Source organism: Erinaceus europaeus, chromosome 7 (assembly GCF_950295315.1).
Source record: "Erinaceus europaeus chromosome 7, mEriEur2.1, whole genome shotgun sequence".
Taxonomy (NCBI): domain Eukaryota; kingdom Metazoa; phylum Chordata; class Mammalia; order Eulipotyphla; family Erinaceidae; genus Erinaceus; species Erinaceus europaeus.
The window spans coordinates 75,112,162-75,134,643 of NC_080168.1; the positions used below are offsets into that span (position 1 = coordinate 75,112,162).

General features: G+C 37.4%; 1 protein-coding gene across 17 annotated transcripts in view; it reads right to left on the reverse strand.

The window, feature by feature from the left end:
- ENOX1 (ecto-NOX disulfide-thiol exchanger 1) overlaps positions 1-22,482 on the reverse strand; it is a 772,227-nt gene that overhangs the window by 396,283 nt on the left and 353,462 nt on the right. The gene's annotated exons all lie outside the window — the stretch shown is intronic.

Below are 22,482 nucleotides of genomic sequence, written 5' to 3' on the forward strand. Positions count from 1 at the left end.
CCACAGAAAGAATCCATCATCATCCCTCACATATAATCATGCCAGGTAAGATAAAAGGAGGAACATTATTCTATGGGGTCATAGGAAGCTATGGTCCTCCATTCTCTCAACTGAGGTGGTTAATATTGGCCTGTGCACTACAGTTGTCTTTACATTGGAGTGTGTTGTCTGTTGGTATAACCTGACAGCATTATGGATACTTATGGATAAATACCTTCTATTAGTAATCATTATTAATAAATATATACATATTACTAATATATATCAGTAATAAATTAGTAATAAATATATTATATTAGTATATCTTCTACAGTAATCATTACACTAATCAGACAATCTTATTAGACTGACTTTAACAACCTTATTAAATTTTTACAACTCTGTGAGGTATGTCTGATAATATCAATTTTAATAGATGATAGTACAAAAAATCCAGAAGAATAATTTGTGTAATGCTACTAAGATGTAGATTAAAGACTTAGACCCTTGAGTTAAAATGCTGAAATCCTTGGTAATAATAGAACAAGAGTCAAACACTTGATTGCATTCAGCGGATGATGTAGAGCATAAGAGAAAGGAATACTGAGTATGGAGGTTGCTATATGACTTTGGTTTTGCCACTAAGCAGAGGAAGTATAGTAGAAATATCCATGCCAACTGCAGAGGGACAGAGAGGCTGATGGAGTTCAATTGAACTGGACAGGAAGAGGAAATATTTATATGGACATAAAATCTAATGAGACAAACAAAAAAGAGTGATGAGCTGTATGTCTGTAATCATGCTTACCAGATAATGTTTTTAAAAACAGAATTTGATGGCAAATATATCTGTAACTAACTAGATGACTTGTCTAAAATTAGCCTATCTGCCCTGGCTCTGTGCCTGGGCTGCCCAAAGTAGAGGGGAATGTAGACCTCCATTCAACCATCATTCCACTCATTCATCCTCTACTCTCCAAACAATAGTGCACTGACTAGTGTAGGGCATGTACTTACAGAAGATTCCTGTCCTTAAGTAACCTTAATGCTGTCAGGCTAGACCAAGAGACAACAAAGACAAAGATGTAAAGGCAACTACAGTGCACAGGTCAATACTAGTCACCTCAGTCCAGATAAGAGAGGAAGAACATGGCTCCCCATGACCCAAGGTCCATCCAGCCTTCTCATGTCCACTACTCCCTACCAGATAAAAGCAAAAAGATATAAACCAAAATCAAACTTTAACCCCTGTCTGTAACCCTAACTGATATATTCAAACTATAATATTCATCCAATTCAACAAAAGAGAAGAGAGGGCAAGAAAGCAAGGAAGGGTATAAGGAAAGGAAAGAATGAAAAAGTGGCAAGTAGGAAGGAGGTTTAACTCTTTAACTCTATGTTAACTCGACTTAACACTTATGTGTTGACGTCTAGTAATGTTATAATTCACATATATTTGCAGGAAACAATTTTCCTTAACACAGGGATGAATAAGAATATATATCTACTTCCCAGACAAACCTCAGAAGAGCAAGCTTTGGCTCACTCTTCCATGTGGAGGTGTATGAAACAATAAGGCAAAATTTGACTTTTGACCATACAATTTGTATGAGCAATTGAGCAGGACTGTGCAAATCAAGGATGCTTACTGGTATATGCCTCTCAGTCGCATATAGATCTAGTTCTCCTCTCTCTCTCTCTCTCTCTCTCTCTCTCTCTCTCTCTCTCTCTCTCTCTCTCTTGTCACCATGATTATCGCTCCGGCTCATTGCCAGCACTTGCTCCTAGTGACCATTTTGGTCATTTTTTTGTCTTTCTTTCAATTTTTATTTGATAGGACAAAGAGAAACTGAGAGGAGAGGGGGATATATAAAGGGAGAGGGATAGACAGACACCTGCAGACCTACTTCACTGCTCATGAAGTGTGCCCCCCTGGGGTGGGGAGCTGGGGCTCAAACCTAGGTCCTTCTGCATGGTGATAAGTGCAGTTAACTGGGTGAACCACTGCCTGGCCCAAAATTTAGTTATTAAGGACGGAAACCTTCATTTAAAATGCAGAAAATTGTAAAATAAATGAGTCTCACATTCAGTTGATTCAGATAATTAAATATTTTCACTACAAAACTGTAGAGATCTAGATTACTACGGAATAGTAATTAACTTAAATTAAATACCACTCTGGGTAAGCTGGTATTGGCTTAATGAGTTTTTTGTTTTCTAGGCTTAACAACAACAAAAACCATATTAATTGCATCATATAAATATTGTATAATCAATGAATTATTCATAATGATGGAAATAACTCACGATCCATTTTAATCATTCCTTTATTTCAAATATAGACATATATCCTTAAGCAAGAAAAATTTCGATGATGTGACTTGTCAATGCCCATGTCCAGCAGAGAAGCAATTACAGAAGCCAGAACCTTCCATCTTCTGCTCCCCATAAAGATCTTTGGCCCATACTCCTAGACCGATAAAGAATAGGGAAATGGAGGGGAAGAGATATGGAACTCGGGTGATGGGAATTTTATGAAATTGTATCCCTCTTATCACACAATCTTGTCAATCATTATTAAATCACTAATTTAAAAAAAAAGAATTCTTGATGATGTTAGATGCCCAGAGAAATGAAGTGATTAGAAAAAGTCACATCACCAATTAATGATAGAGATAAAATTAGAATGTAGGTCTCACAGCTCCATTTTTTCTGTTTCCATTATCTATAATTAGTAGTGGGTTGCAAGATTTGAAGACTTCAGTATAATTGTTCCCAATCACAGCTCCTTTTCTGATACACTCTCCATCTTATCAGTGGCTTTCAAATATGCTCTTCAGAATTCCACCAAGTACCCAAGAGAAAGAGATGGGAGGTTTAGGTTTGGAGGATAAATCTCCACCATTTCCCACTTTTTCTTTTCAAGTGGATCCACAGTACCTATAGTGCACTGCTTTCCAGATATGTAGATTCCATGACATTGGAATAAAAACTATATGCACTCATTGTCATGTCCTAAAAGAAGGGATGTTTGAACACTAAAGAAAATCTGAAATGTCACAATCCCAGGATAAATGGTGATTCTTAATATGTCAAGCACTGATGCACATTTTTCTCATTTCACTGCTGATCCCAGAAATATAACCCAACATGGAAAAAAATCACAGATTGTTAGACCTGTATTTCAAAAGCAGTTGTTTTATGGACAGTACACAGAATTTGAGTCTTAATGACATAGCAGCAACAGGGCATCCTCAGGTAAGTCATTTTGATAAATATCTGCTTTTTATCCATAAAGCCCAGTTATGCTTCCTGAGTTATCCATTACAGGATTTTTTTTCCTTTATGAAAGATATAGTTTGGCCATTCAATATGTGATCTCAGTACCACTGCATCAGAATCATCTTATGTACACATTAAAAAGCTAAGTTCTGAGGGGGAGGAAGATAGTTCAGTGTGTTAGGACCACAGCTTCATATGTATAAAGTTACAGAGATCCCCAACACCATCATAAGTCAGAGCTGAGTGCTCTAGTCTTTTTTTTTCTCCCTACTAGAACAATTTTCATCACTGAGGTTTCACTCATTTGAGTCAACTTTTTTTCAGATATAAAAAGAGAACATAGAGAGAGGGATATATTTGAGAAACAACAGCACTGAAGTTTCCCCCAGGGGAAGTGGGACACACATATGCATGGAAAAGCAGACAGCCTTCTAAGTGAGCTATCTTGCCATCCTGAAGATAAATTTTAAGAATAAAAAAAAAAAATCAAGTTCCTTTGCCTCATCCAGTATAGGGTTCTCAGGAAACTGGGTCTACTTCTAAGAGACATAAGTTAGAAGTGGGAAACCTGACTCTTACTATTATTATTAAATCCATTGCTCCTGGCAGCCATATTTTTCATTTTTACTGGATAGGACAGAGATAAACTGAGAGAGGAGAGGGAAACAGAGACACATGCAGATGAGCTTCACCCCTTGTAAAGCATCCCCCCCTGCAGGTGGGGAGCCGTGGTCTTGAACCAGGAACTTTGCGTGGGTCCTTGAGCTTCATACTATGTGCACTTAACCTGGTGCTTCAAAAACCTGTCTCCTCTGAGTCTTGTTTTCTAAAACTATAGTTTTAAATATCTGCTTTAATCACCACAAAGACTTATAGTAAGGTTACATACATAAAATTTCTTTGAAAATCTGTACTGATTTTAAAACTGAAAAAGAGAACAAAGAGAAGAACTGGACAGAGAGGACATTTGAGAACGTGAATCGCTTGCTCCCCACACTCTAGGAAGTCTCTGTGTTCCTTTCCAGTAGCAGGTGAGAGAACTATCTTACTCTGAATTACAGGCCTGGCTCTAAAGAACATTAAGTTTAAGTATCAGATATCAACCATCATCCATGGCTATGAAATAGTCTCTCTGAATCAGTACAGAAAATGTAGCTTTCTGGTAATTAAATTCTCTTTGACAAGGGATTTTAGTGTGGCAAAATGGCATGGCACGTCGTAAGCAAAATCATGGGAAAGATGCATCCCTTACTTATGTATTTCTGTATTAATCTGCCATCAGAGTTATCACTGGAGCTTAGTGCCCGCACAGCTCCACTGCTCTCAAGTCTTGTTTGTTTTCTTTTTCTTTTTTGACAGAGGAAGAGAGAGAAAGAAATACCTGCAGCACTGCTCCACTGTTTGTGAAGCTTCCCCCATGCAGGTGGGAACCAGGAGCTTGAACTCCAGTTCTTCTGCATAGTAATGTGTATGCTCCCCAGGGAGCACCATCATCTAACCCTCACTTTAACTTGAAAGATTTTCCATGGTCCAGGTAGTGGCACACCTGGTTGAGCTACATGTTACAATGACCGAGGTCGCAGGTTCAAGCCACTGGTCCCCACCTGCTGAGGGGTAGCTTCAAGAGTGGTGAAGCAGTGCTGCAAGTATATCTCTCCCTCTCCCCCAGCTTCCCTCTCAACTTCTGCTTCTATCCAAAATAAATAAATAAATAAATATTTTTAAATAAATATTTTATTTACTGATTTACTATGGGAGAGGAAAGGAAAAAATAAAGATCAAGACACTGCTTGGCTCTCTTGGCAGGCAGAGTGAGGAATTGAACCTGTAGCCTCTAGGCATGCCTCTGAGACCTGAGGCATGCAAGTCTAATGCTCTAACAGAATAAGTTATCTCTTCATGTGCCCCTGCCCCACCTTAACTTTATAAATATCTGTTGTTGCTCTTTATTCATGATAGAGGTTCCAGCCAAGTTATCTGGCCCCTCTTTTTCACAGTCCCTGTGGAATGTCTCTGCTTTCCCACCTTCTATGGCTATAGCCACAGTGTAAGCTTCAGGAAACCATCTGAACTCCCTGTGTTCCTCATCTTCTTATACATGACCCTTCTTTCCAACTCATTTTCTTGGTTATGACATCAAAAATCCCAACTGTGGCAATACTGTATATTAATACACATTTTAGAATTATAGATTATTTTATAAGTGATTCTTTCACTTAGTATAATGTCCTAAATATTTAACTACAGTGTAGCCATTGTCAGAAATTTGATGGGGGGAGGGAATGGGCCCTGGCACACTAGGTTGACTGCACAATTTACAATATGCAAGGGTCCAGGTTCAAGCCCCCAGTTCCCAGTCCCCACCTTAAGGAGGGAAACTTCACTGGTGGTGAAGCAATACTGCAAGTATCTCTCTTCCTCTCTATCTCCTCTCTAATTTTTCCCTGCTCTATCAAATAAATAGAATTTTTAAAAGAAATACCATTTATTTTAAAGGCTGAGTAATATTGCATTGTGTCTGTGTATATATGTGTGTATGTGCATGTGTGTGTGCGTGTGTGTGTGTGTGTGTGTGTGTGTGTGTATTATATGTTAGTACTCATTTATCCATCAACAGACACTTAGGTTGTTTTTGCTTTGGACTACTGTGAACATTACTGCCATGAGATTGGGTATGCAAATATTTCTTTGAGACCCCAATTTTTTGATTGTTTGAGGGTATATTTTCAGAGGCAGAATTTCAAATGCATATGGAGCTTCTATTTTGAATTTTCAAGGAATTGCCCATCATACTGTCTCCCACAGTAGCTCCAGCATTTTCTATTCTTATCAACATTATACATCTATATCAATTTCTCCACAGTATCACCAATAATTTTTAGTTTTTGTTTTGCTTGCACTGTATTTTGATAGTATAACCATTCTAAGGGTGAGAGGAGTATGTCATTGTGGTTTTGACTTGAATTCCACCAGTGATTAGTGATGTTAAATACTTATTCATATGTCAGGTATTTATCTGTATCTCATTTATTCAGGTCCTTTACCTAACTTTTTTAATGAATGGAGCTGTTTTGTTTCAGTAGTTGAGTTGTAGTCATTCCTTATATTAATCTCTTTAAGATACATGATTTACAAGTAATTCCTGCCACTTACTGAATTACTAAGTAATGTACATTTTCATACTTTGGATTAGTTCTGTCCTCTCAAGCTGTCCATAACTTATTTTGGGTTATCCTAGAGAAAAGATAGTGCTATGATTTGATCCAAGGAACCGTGAGAAAAAAAGTGTTCACTCTATGAAGTCTTATTCCTAAGTCTTTTCAGGATGACTGTAAAGCAACATTTGGGGCTATTTGCAGTCACTCTTTCAAGAGTGTTTGACAAATCAAAGTATGACTGCTAATTAAATGCATATAATATTGCCTGGCTATGGATAAAATGCCCAGTCCATTAGAGCACTATACCTACAGCATCAGTGGAGAATTAACTAGCTTTATTAAAGATTTGGGGAACTAGTCATTTTTTTCATCATCCTTTAATTAAAACTTCTACATCTTGTACTTGAAAGCCTTTGTTTCTCACCCATTATTTTCATTCTTTATTCTAGGCTTGGATAACCAAGATGAAAAAATTTAAAAGCACAAAAGTTTCTAAATGAGATTTTCATACTGCAATAACAGAAAGGCTTAGTTTTCTATAACATTGAAAGAAAAATAATATTTTAATGTTCTTTTGACTAGAAAGCTAAGAAAAAAAAAAAGAAAAGCAGTGATTAGAAAATATTTAAATTCAAAGTTTTTTAAATTTTGTTATCTTTATTTTTTGGGTAGAGTCAGCCAGAAATCAAGAGGGAAGGGGTAAATTGAAAGGGAGAAAGAGAGACAACTGCAGCACTGCTTCAACGTTTTCAAAGCTTTCCCTTGCCGATGGGGATTGGGAGTTCGAACCTGGGTCCTGGTGCATTATAACAGGTGTACTCAACTAGGTGCGCCACCACCTGGCCCCTCTTTGTGAATTTTTCTTTTTTTAATATTTACTTATTTATTATTGGACAGAGACAGAGATAAATTGAGAGGGGAGATGGAGACAGAGAAGGAAAGAAACCGAGAGACACCTGCTGCCTTACTTCACCACTTGTGAAGCTTCCTCCCTGCAGGTGGGGACTAAAGGCTCAAACCTGGGTTCTTATGCACTGTGATGTGAAGAACCTTACCAGGTGCGCCACCACCTGGCCAATTTAAAGTTTTCTATATCCTAAAATAATTTTATGTTCACATACATTTCTACTTCCCTACTCATACTAACTGAAAGATACCATAGTTCAGGGTTACCAGTTCAGATTCAGAAAGTGGCATATCACCTAATTATAGCACAGGTTACTTTCCTTTCTTTTGGAACTGGAATTGTTTTAGCTCTTAAGTAAATGACAAAGCCAGATATTATTTCCCTTTAGCAGGGTTCATTCCCTTCCCAAAGATTCATACATTAAGGATAGCTAGTACAGTGTTGGACAACAAGGTCATCTAGAATTTGTTGGTTATTATGCGTTAAGTCTCATACAGTCACTTCGGAATATACACTATACTAAACTTTGTTCCATATTTCTCCCACAATCTTCTAGTGATGATTTTTCTGCTGTTTGCTTTTAAGAGGAAGGAGAACATACTTGATTTTTATGTTCATTTTGAGACACGTATTGTAATATCTGTATATATATATATGTGTGTGTGTGTACAGTTTATTACATAGCTAATTCATCCTGAGAATAAGTCTAGAAATAATATATGTTTGACTTCATCTTCTATCACTGAATCCAGTCTGCATCATCTTACAGGGGGAAAAAAATCTTTATTACATATTTGTTAACAAATTTGATTGATGGAAAGCAATAAAAGAACCACTAAATTTTCTATGCAAAATTATTATTTATATGATTAAAACATAAAGACACCTGAATTTATCTTATCTGTTTATGCTGTTTGAGTCACATTAAATCTATGTTTCTTCTTACTTCTAAATATTGTTTTCCATATTTCAAACATCTAATTATGTAAACACAATGCAAAGTGAGATGATATGCTTTTTGGAAAAACATAAAATTACAGAGTAGACAGACTTCCATTATAATCCAATTTTCACTGTGTCATAATTTTCTAAGAGGGTTCCTTTGGGGTTGGTAATTACAAAACTTGATTTTAGCACAAAACTGAATGTTTTGACTCACATCGATCAGGAGAAAATATAATTTAACTTTTTTTCTATTGATAATATAAGCTGAGTTTCTATAAATGCAGACCAAGTTTAATGTCCTTTTTGCTGATGTGGTCTCTAACATATTTCAGAACCCACACTCCTATTTTATTTCTGGGTACAGGCAATAGTTATTTAAATCATGTAAAAGGTGCAAAAAGACAACTGAGTAGTTTTTTGTCCAATGTCTCATACCAAACCCAACCCAACCCTTACATACACCCTTTCCTATACATAAGACTATTATCTTAATACAGACACCTAGAATTATTAGATCAAATGGAATGTATATAATAAACAGCAATAGATGCTGTTGAACTGTCTTCTAAAATGGCTGTACTAAATTATTATGTAATTTAATGGACTTATATTTGAGTGTCTATTTCCCGTATTCACCAGCAGATTTACTAATCTACTTGATAAACAATTCTTCATAGCAGAATCTAGTGTGGCTAAAAGAAGTTTTCATTCATGTTGCTTATTTCTATAGCAACTTTTTAAAAAATCATCCTGGAAAATAGAATTTATTATTTTATTCTATGGTTCTGAGATGTCATCAAGATACACCAGTGTGTAGATTGCTGTAGTCAAAGAAGTGGGAGAATGGACAAGTAGTTTGATCTGAGCACACAAGCCTATTCTCAACTTAAAAGAAATTCTCTTTTGTTATCTCGGATAACTTTCTTTCTATTTTCTCTGTTCCCTCTGAGAATTCCTAGTGTATAAGTATTTGACTTCTCTGAATTGATTTTCCATGCCTCCCTTTTCTCTCAGATTTTTATTCTTCTTTTTTTTTTTTGCTTTGTATTTAGAAAGGGGTGCATTAATTTCCCAAATCACCATTTGGGCATTGAATATTCTCATTCTGTTATTCAGTCATTCCACTAATTTTCTATTGCCACTAAACATATAATTGAGGCTCAGTGCCTTGTACTATAAAACCAGTCTTTCTAGTAGACATTTTTTTTCTTTTCCCTTAATTTTTATTAGATAGACTTGAGAAGGAAGTGGGAGATAAAGAGGGACAAACAAAGACAGACACCTGCAGATCTGCTTCACTACTTGTGAAGCTTCTCCCTTGCAGATGGGGACTAGGGACTGGAACTTGGGACCTTGGTCCTTGTGCATGGTGATGTGTATGCTCACTGCCTGTCCAGTCCCCTGTATCTCTTTATTTTTCTATGAATGTACTATTCTGTGTCCATATATTAAAATCGAAGCATCATTATGCCTTTCTAAACTTGGAATAAATTTTAATGAAGACAGATAATGGAAAACTTAATGGTTACCAACTATGTGTTCTTCTGATAGTAGGTTGTTTAACTCAGAATTATGAGGCCATTCCTTTACAATATTTTTTGTGCTTTCCTAAGTGAGAAATTATAATATTAACAATAATAATATGCAGACTCTCTCAAAAGCCTAGACCAAGTAGATCAGAAGCAACCAATAGCACAGCTATATACAAGATACTGGGTACTGTACAGCAAACCCTAACAAAAGGACTTTTCAAAGTTAACCCAATTACCAAATAATGTGATGATAACATTAACTATCGATTGTCTTTTGGAACCCTAAGACAGCAGGAACCTCACATCTCCACTATAGAGCCTCTACTTCCTCCAGTCCTAGAACCCTTGGATAGGGCCCACTTTCCTGTATGCCTCACCCAATCCATATCAAATAATATTGCATCCACCGATCACAACCTAACCAGTGCAACGATTCCCACCTCAACATGCTTCAGCTCAGACTGTGTCCAGAGACTTCACGTGTGGAATGACAACCCTTCAGCTTCATTACTCGGGTGAGACCTTTCCTTTCATAGTATACTCTAATTCCATCTCAGTTGGTTCACTTTCTAACAAAGTCCCAAAACCTAGATATACACCAGTTTCTGTGAGAGAGAGCATATGTTCACACGTATCCATAAACTAATGCAAAATATACACCTGAAAGCAGAAGTACACTAGAGTTTGTAGTGAGTATCCCCCTAACACTTCCTCTCCACTATTCCAAGCTTTGGGTCCATGATTGCTCAACAATTTGTTTGGCTTTGTATGTTAACTCTCTTTTCAATCACCAGGTTCCAGATGTCATCAGGATGCTGGCCAGGCTTCCCTGGACTGAAGACCCCACCAATGTGTCCTGGAGCTCAGCTTCCCCAGAGACACACCCTACTAGGGAAAGAGAGAGCCAGAGTGGGAGTATGGACTGACCAGTCAACGCCCATGTTCAGCGGGGAAGCAATGACAGAAGCCAGACCTTCTACCTTCTGCAACCCACAATGACCCTGGGTCCATGCTACCAGGGGGATAGAGAATGGGAAAGCTATCAGGGGAGGGGGTAGGATATGGAGATTGGGTGGTGGGAATTGTGTGTAATTGTCCCCCTCCTACCCTATGGTTTTGTTAATTAATCCTTTCTTAAATAAAAAAGAAAGAAAGAAAAAAAGAAGAGATAGACAAATTATGATGGTGCTAAGAATTTTACCTGGGACCTCAGAGCCTCAGGCATGAAAGACTTTTTTATAACCATATGTTGTCTTTCCAGCCCTTCATAAAATTTTATAAAGTAAGCAAAAAAGAAAATTACCCATGACTCTTCTATCCAGAGATAACGTTATTTAATAGTTTGATATATTTTTTTTCTGGTTTTTATTTTTACTACTAACATTTTCATTTAAAAAACTGAAGACACTCTTATTCATTTCTTCAACAAATTTGCCTTAGACTTTTCCCCTGCACTTTAAATTGCTCTGTACGATTAGTTCTCGAGACATATTCTTCAGATCCCAGGTGTCCCTGAACATCTTTTCTTCTCATCTGGGAGGTTCACATCAATTTTCACAATAATACTAAAATGATTTTTGCCTTTTCCACTGAGATGGCATTTGGACTGACAGGGAAAAGAAATGGTGAAAAAAATCACTATAGCATGGAAAAGTAACACATTTTGAGTTTGGGTGTTATATCAGAGAACAATATCCAAAAAGGCTACTAAACACAATGACATATAACGCCAGACTTTCTATATATTCTTGTACTGAGGCATATTATAATAGATTGACTAGTGAAACAGTAAAGAAAATTCAGATGTTCTCTAAGTCAATCAATTAAAATATCAAAGAGATCTACAGAATATATAAAAGATCACTAACATATTGCTACAAATTTATAAGGATCTTCTATTTCTCCTTATATTGGAGAATGTTATTTTAAAATATCTTTTTGTTTACATGTAATATGTTTATTATTACCTTAAAATGTATTACCATATAGTCATAATAAACTTATTTTTCCCTAATACAATAAATATTAATATAACCAGCATATGAGCAGAAGCTCTTTGGGGGTCCCAGGAACCTAATGGGAGCATCATAACACCAAGGCAAATCCATGGATACCAGTACAGGGAAGAGAAGGAAAATTTTTTTTAAGGACAAATATTAATAATTTAGTAAAAGACTTGTACAACTGATGATAACTTGGACTTGAAGAAGAAACCGATCTTCCCCCCAGAAGTAGGACTGGCTAAAAGGAAGGACACCACACTGAGAATCCCTAGAGATATACACATCGATATTCTTTCTCCTACTCAATTTTTCTACATCTTTTCAGTAATTTGACTACTTTTTCTCAGCTTCCCACAGAAAATAGTTGAAACATAAATTCAATCTTAGTAAGTCAAGTAATAAAATAACATTTTCCTTTAGATCATGTCATACTTCTGATTACTGATTTCTGGTTGACAATCAGATTGAGCACTATACTTTTGTTTCTTTTGGTCATCAATTTTTTGGAGCTTCACTGCTAAGGATAAGATTGCTTTTTGTCTGTTTGCTTGATTGCTTTTTGTTTTTCAGAGAAATAGACAGGAAGAAGAGAGAAGGGGAAAGAAACCACAACACTGAAACTTCCTTCAATGCAGTGGAGGCCAACTTTAAACCTGGGTCAGACACATGGCAAAGCAGTACACTACCCAAGTGAGCTATTTTGCTGGCCTAAGAACTGGAGTTTTGTTACTTAAGCCTTTCCAATTCTGATAACCTTTCAGTCAAATCACTGGTAAGCTTTCAGGCCCTTAATGGAATAAAGCCAGGATAGGGTAGAAGACCCCTTCTTCCTCAAAATACAGCAGAAATTTCCACCAAATGAATACTTTGAAGATCTGTGAAAGCCTGAGGTCACCCTCCTCCCCTTTTAAAGAGTTTGGAATGTACTCATCTGTGCCCCACATCTGAAACACCATGTATTCTCAGAGTAGGAGTGTTGTTATACTTCAAGAGCACTTAGAGATTAATTCTATTTTGGATTAATTTATATGAGGGACAAGTAGCCTCCTAGGATGGGAATGGAATGAAAAGGAAGCCATTTTCTTCTAGGACAAGAGACATATTGAGAAAAGAGGCAATTCTCAGTATAAGCTGCCTAGTCTTTTTTATTATTATTTATTTAAGAAAGGAGACATTAACAAAATCATAGGATGGGGGGGTACAATACCACACAATTCCCACCATCCAATCTCAATATCCCATCCCCTCCCCAGTAGCTTTCCCATTCTCTATCCCACTGGGAGCATGGAGCCAGGGTCATTGTGGGTTGCAAAGGTGGAAGGTCTGGCTTCTGTAATTGCTTCCCCTGCTGAACATGGGCTCTGACTGGTCAATCCATACTCCCAGTCTGCCTCTCTCTTTCCCTAGTAGGGTGTGTCTCTGGGGAAGTGGAGCTCGAGGACACATTGGTGGGGTCTTCAGTCCAGGGAAGCCTGGCTGGCATCCTGATTAAGCTGCCTAGTCTTTGCCTAGTCTAGGCTCTGGCAGGCACACAGGAATCCTAAGTAGTGAAATTACAATAAATGCAGCGTCAAAAACCAAAGGCATTTTATCAAAAATCTCAGTGGGGGCACTTGAAATGCAAGACACTAGCAGAATCTGTCCAGATTCATTTCTCAGCTCGGAGGTGATGACACTATTCCCCCCACCACACACATACACTGGACCTAAGTGCTCTAGTTGCAAGGCTCCATCATAGTTGGGTGGGCATCAGTAGAAATCACCAAAAATCTCCAGTTTCTCAATGACACAGAGACCACATGTGGACTTACAGAGACTACTGCCTTCCTTGGAGTGAGAGGGGGACTGACTTGCTCATGATCAGCAGTAACCAAGAGACTGCCTCTCAGAATGCACAAGAGATTCTCACTGGAGACTCCAGAGCTATTTGGAAAGAATCTGAGAGAGCTAACTGGAGCCAAAGAACTGCTGTTTTGTAATTTTTTTTAATTTGTGTTTGTTCCCAGGATGAAGTGTCTTGCAAAGTAGAGGAAACATGCACAAGTAGTAATGATGGCTACAATAATAGCTACTTTATTTTCTCTGTAGTTCTCTGCATTGTTTCTGTGGAGTAAGACAACTATATCAAAATATTTCACTGGAAATTAATAAGCTTTCAAGTTAAATTATAAAAATACTCTGTGATGTGAGACACAATATCCAAAAGTATTGAACCAGGTGGAGAAAATTGCTGAAAATCAATGTTCCGTCTGTGCTCTCATGAAGATAAACCACAGACGTAAAAAGTTTTCTGGCTTATTACTAATAGGAACTGAAGAACGAAACTACTGTCTCACTTACCTGGATGTAAATGTATGTGTGTGTGTGTGTGTGTGTGTGTGTGTGTGTATGTGTGTGATATCTATCCTTCCATCTTTACAAGCATTCTATGTACTTTCAGAAGCAAAATATTTCCTTCAGTTTTTCTTTATTTAATCACATTCTTTAAAACCTATTTTGAAAGCTTTATTTATTTTATTTACTTTGGATAGAAACCAAAAGAAATTGAGAGGGGGAAAAAGGAGAGAGATAGAAAGAGAGAGACGGGGGTGGGGGTGCGAACTGCAGAACTGCTGCACCACCCCGCAAGTGCGGACCTAAGGCAAGCAAAGGTAAACTTCTAAGAGAAAAGCAAGGGTTAACGTCTTATAGAAAAATGCAGTTGTAGGCAACCTTCCCCTTCCTCCTAGCATAAACAGGGTTTTCAACTGCTATAACCAAAATGGCCATAGAATCTGCTACTTCCACTCAAGAGTCTGCTGATGCCCCATACAAGTTGTACTCTCTATACATAAAAGAAAAAGTAACCTGTTAAGCTTGTTGCTATGAGTTACTATGGGAAAACTGATAACTGTATAAAAGTGCAAGTGACATTAAGTTCGGGGCCCAGTCTTTTATGGACATGAGTCTGGCTGGATGTTCCAGCATAATAAACACTGCTTCCTGCACTAAAGCCTCCGTATGTCCCATTTCTCTGCCAATAACAGACTTGGAGCTTGAACCTGGGTCTTTGTGTACTCTAATGTGTACACTCAACCAGGTATGCCAAAACTTAGTACCATACTGACTTATTTTTGAGGGGGGGTCCACTGCTCAGTTCTGGCTTACGGTGGTATGAGACGCAAACCTGGGATTAGTGGGACCTCAACATGCAAGTCTGATATGTATAGCTTCACAAGTCCGATATGTATATATTCTCCCTGGTCCTCATCAAATGCCCTGATAAAACCACACAGTAGATGAGCAACTAATTATCAGTATAGGCCTGAAAGAAAGCAAGCTACATTTAATAGACCTGGGTACATGTACAAACAGTACTATAGATTTTGGGGTGGGTGCCCTCTTCAGATTAAGAAAGTTTTGTTTTTCTTGCTGGGATACTAAAAATTATTAATATTAAGTAATATAAACTTTAATAATTTAATAATGATTTAATGTATACATATCATGAAATAAATACCTACAATAAGTTATTGTTCACTATTTTTATACAAATTATGAAAAGTAAAAATAAAAATATATTTTTCTCCTTGCAATCACAAACAACTTTTAGTAATCTATCTGTATTACTAAATAGTTTGAGTAAAGTCCCCTCCCCCAAAAAATACTCAGTACTACTGTACCTTCTGTAATGCAGTTTCAAATTCTTCAACTTTCCTCAAACAGTAGCAGGAGCACAAGTATCTGTGCATAGTCTCCTGAAATGACTCTTTGGGAAGAAACAAAGCTCCTGATGTTGGGTGCAGGAAAATATGCAGGAAGGCTCTGAGAGTTCAGGAATGGAAAGGAGGCCTCTGTGGTACTACAATGAGATGAGTATGAGCTAGAGCTTTGTGGGGTGATGGCTGTGCTATACATGTACTTCCCAGCATGGGGGGCAATGCCATGATCTGATCTATGTTTTTTATATCTTACTCAGACATCTTCTAAGGTGAGGAAAATCGGCATATAATAGCTTATGTGGGGAGTGGAAGAAAGGGTAGAGTCAAGGATAACATGCTGGGGGTGGAGGACAGAGCAAAAAGACTTTCATGCCTAAGGCTCCAAAGTCATAGATTAAATCCCCTACACCACCTTAAGCCAGAGCTGAGCAGTACTCTCGTATTAAACAAAAATAAATAAACACACCAAAAAACAAACATAAATATTGAACCACTGTTCTATTGTACTTTTCACAAGAAAAAACTGGAATGAAAAAGTTTGGCAAAGAGAATTTGTTTTATCTGAACACGAAAAATTTAATAACACTACTTAAAAAAGAAGCATTTCTCCAAAAAAAAAAAAGAGTCATCCTTAAAACTGAAGTGATAACCCCAATTGCTTCTCAGGCCTGCATCTCATTTTGATTTCCAAGTTCTGATCTCCCTGTTTAAAATATAAAGTTTCTAATGGAACTGTAAGACCACTAACTGTAAGACCACTAATTTTCTTCTTTTCTTAGGTATAAAAATTATGTCAAAACACAACTAAGTGAAAAAAATTATTTTATAAACATTAGAGAAACTTAATTTATTGACATGAAGTCCCTCAACAATCATCTCAGGGGCATGAATGCAAAAGTGGCAGGAGTCGGGCGGTACAGTGGGTTAAGCACACATGGCGCAAAGCACAAGGATCGGCATAAGGATCCCAGTTCAAGCTCCTGGTTCCCCACCTGCAGTGGATTTGCTTCACAGGCAGTGAAGCAGGTCTGCAGGTATCTATCTTTCTCTTCTCCTCTGTCTTCCCCTCCTCTCTCCATTTCTCTCTGTCCTATCTAACAATGACAATATCAATAACAACAATAATAACTACAACAATGAAAAATAAGGGCAACAAAAGGGAAAACAAATAAATATTAAAAATTTTTAAAAGAACAGCAAAAGTGGCATTCCCTTCACCTATTGAGGTGAAGAGGTTTAACTGTTAGCAGCCACTGGGTTTTATGTAGAGATATGTAAGGATGAGAGCAAAGAAACATGTGGAATGAGGATTGGGTGTACACAGGTTAAGAATATTAGTGTTTCTATTATTTGCTGCAAAAGTTTGGTTTCTCCTGGGCTTGAGGGACAAAGGTGTGGGGAACAGTTGTGGGGTTACCTAAGAGTCATGCTTTTCAGTCATCACGTTGTGAACCATAATTAATAGATCATAATAGATTTTGCAGGGATAGAAGGAACTATAGCATAAGCAATAGAGGCAGTAAAAGTTCATAAATTTTTTAATATATATATGCACCTATATTTTGTGCAAATATGAATATGTGTGCATTATGCTGTCATATAAAATCATTTTAACTATTTGGGATAGAGTAGAAAATGTCACTGAGCTACAGAATTTGCCCGCTCCTCAAGATAGTCAAGAACTGCTAAATTAAAGACCTGTTAATAATATTTTACTTGTTTTATACACTTTCAAAACAAAACGCCAAGGTTTGGCTTCATTCCTGTTTCTAATAACAGAACAGAGAAGGAAAACCTTGCTTTCCAACACTGTAGAAATTATCTATTGTATCCTGTGTCAATAATCTGTTACATTGCTCTCAAATTCCTTGGTCAGGTCCCTGGGTTTTTTTGTTTTTTTTTTTAAATAAAGGCCCACCTCTCTACTTTGTTTATATTTTGTGTAGATGGCTTTGAAAATTGACATATGAGTGGGGGTGGGGTATTTTGCAGACACCTATCATGGAAAGGTGAGAAAATGTACCCATGTGTCAACAGCTATACTGTAAAGCCTCCTTTAAATTGATAAAAAGGAAAGGAAGGAAATAAGGAAGGAAGGAAAAAAGGAAAGAAGGGAGGAAAGAAGAAAAAGGAAATGTAGGAAGGAAGGAAGGAAGAAAGTTGACAGATGAGGAGACTTGCAGAATTATTGACATAGTGGTAGAGCACAGGACTTGCATTTATATAGTTTTATATCTGGACAGGAGGGACCAAAGTGACACTCTGATCCTTTCACATTCTTATTTTCATTAAATAAAATAAAGTGTTTGGCTGTATTCGTAAGATTTTGACTTTAAAAAAAAGAAAAATCCATCAGTTGCATGGTATTCTCCAGCTAAACTAGAAACCAGAAAATAAATATTTGCACCTTCAATGACCTTTATTGTCTGGACTTCACAGTTGCAGATGCTACCATGACGTCATCCTGATTTCCCTGGGCAAATGACCTCACCAATGTATCCTAGAACCTCACCTCCCCAGAGCCCTACTCCACTATGGAGAGCTAGAAACAGGATTGGGGGTATGGATCGACCTGCTAATGCCCATGTCCAGCAGAGAAACAATTATCAAAACCAGGATATGGAACTCTGGTAGAGGGAATTGTATGGAATTGTACTCCTGCTATCTTCCAATCCTGTCAGTCATTATTAAGTCACTAGTATATATACCCTATTAAATCTTGGTCTAAGTGGTAAAAAAAAAAAGTACACATTAAGATTCATTTTCTGCATAAACTTTGAAAGTTAGCCAACCTACCCAAGGTTTTTAGTTTTTGTGGCTGTAAATTAGTTATTATTTTCTAAACCGGACTGTCACAACGACAATGATTCCTATAAAGTATCTGACAGAGTTTAGACATTTGTACTAGGAATTATAATAAAATAAGAACTCAAGCACACAACTGCATCTTATCCATCTCAGACATAAGCAAGACACATGTCTATATTGCTAGAATGAGCTTATAGAATCTTCATCCTGAATGCAACATATAGTTCAACAGTAGATTTTTAATAAAAAGTTGACAGTATTTAACTAGGAAAAAAATGTGCTTTTTTTATAAGAGTATATTTATTGCCAAAACAATTACAGAAGTGTGTGTGTGTGTGTGTGTGTGTACCCAAGGTCTCACATCAAACATGGTTTCACTGCTTTCAAAAAGCCAATCTTCATGTACGCATTTGTTAGCTCTGTATTTTTGATTGAGAGTGTAATTTCAATAACAAACACCCATGTCCAAAATGATTCAACTACAAATAGCAGAAATGTTGAGACTCGTCAGGTAAATTTCACCCTACATGACAGGAATTTAACACTGCACAGTGCTCTCTCTCTCTCTCTGTTTAGGGGGAGAAGACAGTTACTGGAAGAATTTTCTGGTCAAAGCAAGCAAAGCACATAGGTTAAGAAGAAAGTAGTATTTTTGTTTATCTTCAAAAGTTGGGGGGGAGTGTTGAATTGATAGGAGAGACCAGTCATTTTGCTCTGAACTAAGTCTATGACAAGCCGCATGAAATAGAGGACAGGTCTTATTTTCTTTTCAAAACTTCACTGCAAAAAACAAAACAAAACAAAAAAGAACTACAGCACAGCCCTACATGTCTATGCCCTATCTTGGAACACCTGTTTAGCTGACCTCACCCGTGCACCTCACACTCTTGTGGCCACAAAGCCATATCTGAGGCAGGATGGGAGCACAGTAATAAGAGGACCATACTTTCTTATTCAAAAGAACTCCAGGTATAGGTAAAAAATACCCATGGGACTGGGCTGTGGCACACCTGGCTAAGCACTCATTTGACTATATGCAAGGAACTGACTTCTTAAGTCCCAGGTCCCCACCTGCAGAAAGGGAAGTTTCACAAGCATTGAAACAGGGCTTCAGGTGTCTCTCTTTCTTTCCCTCTCTCTCTTCCTCTTTCATTCCCTCTCTATCCTATCAAGTAAAACGGAAGAAAAAAGGAAATGAAGGCTTGCTGGGAGTGAAAGACTCATAGTGCAGGCACTGAACCCCAGCAATAATCCTGTTGGCAAACAGGCCTGAATGTGAGTATCCCAATCCCCCAACACACACACACACACACACACCCTCCAAATAAAATAGGTCATCTGTATCTCATTAAACTGACAGTTACCTAAAAAAAAAAATTCCCATAGGTAGGCTGGGGAGACAGTCGCATAATGGTTATGCAAAAGACTTTCATGACTAAGTCAACAAGATCTCAGGTTCAGAGGGGGTTCCCAGAAGATGGCGGACTGAGAAACTGCTAGTGGCTTGAGCTCTGACCACATCTTCTGGAAACAGTAGGATATTCTGCCTTTAGGAGGCCAGTCAATAAGGGGTCCTAGCGGTGACACCAAGGAGGTGACTATAACTAAATTTGGGTTAAAAAATAGAGTAGAAAAAAAGGGAAAAAAATATTTTCTTTTAAATTATTAAGCACACCTCCTCCCCCTCAACCCCCATAACCAGTCCCTGGGGACCAGCTCCTAGCAGACTCCCCTGCTGAGCTTCTGTCTTTACCAAATTCCCATCCCACCAGGGAGAATCATTCATTCTAAGTCTATACCCTGCTGAAACCTCTGGCCTTTTTTCTTTCTAAGTAGCCAACCCCCCCACCTCACCTCGCACAGCTAATAAAATAATTTAAAATAAATAAATAAATAAATAAATAAATAAATAACTCTTTCCTTTCACAGCTCTTTTATGACTGTTCTTTTTCTTATCTTTTTCTTTCTTCTCTCTCTTTCTTTTTTTTTCTTTTTCTCATTCTTGTCATCCTTTCTTCCTTAATCCTACAGCTTCCAAAGCCACAGGCCCCAGCCCCCACACCACCAAACAGTGTGCTTTTTTGAATTCACTGATACACATTTAGAAATTATTTTGGGGAAGAATTCTGACTCAGTGTGGACTCTCACTGCGAGTGTCTCTGCTCAACTTCCCTTCCTCCTTTAGCCACCCCAGATTATACAGTGGATAGTAGATTTGCATAACTGTCTATTTCAGCTATCCTTGTCTAGTCCTGAGGGTGTTTTTTTTTTTTTTTTCATTCTTAAAAATCAGCTGCCTCTGATCACGAGGTTTGAGGTAATCTGGGACAGGGTTTTTTTTTACCCTGCTCTATTTTATTATTAATATTATATAAAGGCATATATCTTCCCCCCCTTTAGGTTGATCAGAATTAACTCTTAGGGCATTTTTCATTGCTAGGTTAGTGGGCATCTTATCTGTTGTGGGAGGAACTTGTCACCTTATTCATACCTCCTCCACAGACTCTCCCCACCGTCCTCCCCCTAGCTAATTAAAAAACTAAATTAAATTAAATTTAAAATAAAGTAATAAAAAAAACCTTTCCTTTCACTGTTCTTTAATTACAGCTCTTTTTCTTACCTTTTCCCTTTTCTCTCACTTGTCTCTTTTTTCTTTTTCTTTTTTATTTATTTATTTATTTATCTTGTCATACACTTCTTCCTTCCTTCTTCTTTGCCTTTCTGAATTTGTGAATTATTAGGGGGAATAAATCTGACTCAGAGTGGACTCTCTATGTGTATATCTCTGCTCTAGTTCCCTTTCCCCTCTTGTTACTCCTAGAATATACAGTGGATAGTAGATTTGCATAACTGTCTATTCTTGATATCCCACTTTCTTTTCTCTTTCTTCTTCACTGGGATTTAGTTACTATTTATTCACGGACTGGAAAAATTGTTTGGCTAACTGGTAGTGATTAAACTACTTCAATATTTGCTTCAGTTGCTACTATAATTCCTGAGGTTGGTGAGTACAATTGTCATAAAGGTATTTAGTACAGTGTTGCTTGTACTCAAGACACAACAACTGAGGAACAACAGAGCATAAAAAAAAGAAACACATAAATAAAAAAATGGGTAAATCAAAAACAAATAAAACTGCTACTCCAATGAATGAAGACAAGAACCCAGAAGAAACTACAAATCAGCCAGAAGTAATCATAGATAAGAAAAGTATGCAAGCAATAATAAACTTATTAATCACAGAAATGAAAACAACATTGGAGGAAAGGAATGGCAGTATTAGGGAAACAACAGTTGAGACGCCCAAGGAAAATACTGATTATCTTGAGGCAATTAGAGAACTGAAAGCTGAAATAGCTGTAATGAAGAAAGAAGCTGAGGGAAGAGAAAGCAGACTAACAGAAGCAGAAAACAGAATTAGTCAGACAGAGGATGAGTTAGAGGAAACTAAGAAAGAGGTGAAAGAGCTCAAAAAGAGATTGAGAGACACGGAAAACAACAACAGAGACATATGGGATGATCTCAAAAGAAGTAACATTCGTATAATTGGCCTGCCAGAGGAAGAAAGAGAGGAAGGGGAAGCAAACATTCTAGAGGAAATAATAGAAGAAAACTTCCCACACCTGAATAACAGAAAGGACATCAAGATTCAAGAGGCCCAGAGAGTACCAAACAGAATCAACAAAGACCTAAAGACACCAAGACACATCATAGTCACAATGAGAAGAAGTAAGGATAAAGAAAGGATCCTAAAGGCTTCAAGAGAGAAACAAAAAGTCACATACAAGGGAAAACCCATAAGATTATCTGCAGACTTCTCCACTCAAAGTCTAAAAGCCAGAAGAGAATGGCAAGATATCTATCGAGCCCTGAATGAAAAAGGGTTTCAACCAAGGATAATGTATCCTGCTAGACTTTCATTCAAACTAGATGGAGGGATCAAAACCTTCTTAGACAAACAACAGTTTGTCTAAGTGACGGAGGCAACCATCACCAAACCGGCCCTGAAAGAGGTTCTAAAAGACCTCGTATAAACAAGAACATCACTATAATACTGGCAACATATCAGAGCAAACAAAAAAAATTTTTTTTGAACAATGGCACTACAATACATTAAATCCATAATATCAATAATGTCAATGGCTTAAACTCACCCATCAAAAGGCA